Source organism: Sapajus apella, unplaced genomic scaffold, assembly GCF_009761245.1.
Source record: "Sapajus apella isolate SASKATOON/1434 unplaced genomic scaffold, GSC_monkey_1.0 scaffold126, whole genome shotgun sequence".
NCBI lineage: Eukaryota > Metazoa > Chordata > Mammalia > Primates > Cebidae > Sapajus > Sapajus apella.
The window spans coordinates 753,141-755,378 of record NW_022437066.1 but is presented as its reverse complement, the minus strand read 5'-3'; positions in this window follow the sequence as shown (position 1 = coordinate 755,378).

Genomic DNA, 2,238 nt, shown 5'->3' with positions numbered 1-2,238 from the left:
AGATCGCACCACTGTACTCCAGTATGGTGACAGAGTGAGGCTCTGTCTCAAAAAAAAAAAAAAAAAAAAAGAAGTACTATATAATCATAAAATGTCTGAGTTGGCTGGGTGCAGTGGCTCACACCTGTAATCCCAGCACTCTGGGAGGCCAAGGCAGGCAGATCACTTGAGGTGAGGAGTTCAAGACCAGCCTGGCAACACGGTGAAACCCCGTCACTACTAAAGATACAAAAAATTAGCCAGGCGTGGTGGCGGGCATCTGTAGTCCCAGCTACTCAGGAAGCTGAGGCAGGAGAATCTCGAGATCGTGGCATTACATGCCAGCCTGCAATGTCACAGCATCACAGTGAGACTCTGTCTCAAAAAAAAAAAAACACTCTGAGTCATTTCTAAGTTAAATGACTCCCAGCTCTTAGGGAGGCAGAGGCAGGAGGACAGCTTGTGCCCAGGAGTTCAAGACCTGCCTGGGCAATATAGTGAGACCCCATTCTCCACAAAAAGGAAAAAAAAAAAGACAAAAAAAAAAAAAAACTTGAAATATTAACTACTTTTTTTTTTGAGATGGAGTCTTGCTCTGTCGCCAGGCTGGAGTGCAGTGGCGCTATCTCAGCTCACAACAACCTCCGCCTCCTGGGTTCAAGCGATTCTTCTGCCTCAGCCTCCCAAGTAGCAGGGACCACAGGCGTGTGTCACCATGCCCAGCTAATTTTTTTTTTTTGTATTTTTAGTAGAGACAGGGTTTCACCACGTTGGCCAGGATGGTCTTGATCTCCTGACCTTGTGATCCGCCCACCTCGGCCTCCCAAAGTGCTGGGATGACAGGCGTGACCCACTGCGCTCTGCCTGAAATATTAATTACTCAGCATAAGCTTAGGCTTACATACATTGGTATCTTATTTTTATATGGTAGAGGAAGCTAAATATATTTAGATCTGTTAATAAAAAATTAAGGAAATATAGCTCTGTAGAACATTATGAAGCGGTTTTCATCTACAAATACAGTTCAAAATTACTTGCTAACTTCTTTTTTTTTTTTTGAGACGGAGTTTCACTCATGTTACCCAGGCTGGAGTGCAATGGCGCGATCTCGGCTCACCGCAACCTCCGCCTCCTGGGTTCAGGCAATTCTCCTGCCTCAGCCTCCTGAGTAGCTGGGACTACAGGCACGCGCCACCATGCCCAGCTAATGTTTTGTATTTTTAGTAGAGACGGGGTTTCACCATGTTGACCAGGATGGTCTCGATCTCTTGACCTCATGATCCACCCGCCTCGGCCTCCCACAGTGCTGGGATTACAGGCGTGAGCCACCGCGCCCGGCCTTGCTAACTTCTTAATTGAAAATCAGAGTCACTAAGAGTTAACACTGTAATTAATATATGTAATTGAAACTACTAAATATAAGAGAAACAATTCTGTATGCAAGATATATAAGAAAAGTAGAGTGTTTTTCTTTCTAACAACATTTTCATGTAATATTAATTGAAAAAGATGTTTGTTTACCTTTTCAGTAAACAGAAAAAAGAAGAGGGAAAGAGGGAGAGACACTGTCTGCCTCGTGCTGTCTTTATCAGCTCTACTGACTGGGAAACCAAGTCTTCTCTCTATCAGAGTAACGGTTTTGCTTTTGGAAATCTCTGAATTGCCAATTTGGTTAATGAATGACTTAGTTTGACATGCTTCCCAAAACCAAATTTCAAGTTCTAAAATGAAGGTTATTTTGACCTGAACTAATTTGGACATAACAAATAGGAAGCCCCAGAAGTCCAAGGGAGATGTATGAGGCTGATTCGGTGTGTTAAAATCATACAGGAGGCATCAACAAATATGAAATGCTGTTTGAGTTATGTTTGTATAAATGTATTATTAACCTATGTTCCAAAATTGTATGCGATTCCTAAAAATTCTGGCGTGTGTTGGTATATGGTATCAGTCCTAATTAGGATTATATGTTAAATTGTTCTAGCCACATAAGTAATCAAATTCACTGTCAACTGCATCTTCACCCACGACTACTCTAAGTCTTTTGGCGTCCACAGAAAATTACTGTTTTACTTTGATTCTTCTCAAAATGCAGTTTAAGGCCAGGTGTGGTGGCTCATGCCTGTAATCCCAGCATTTTGGGAGGCCGAGGCGGGCGGATCAGTTGAGATCTGGGGTTCGAGACCAGCCTGGCCAACACAGTGAAACCCCATCTCTACTAAAAATACAAAAATTAGCCAGGCATGTACCACCATGCCT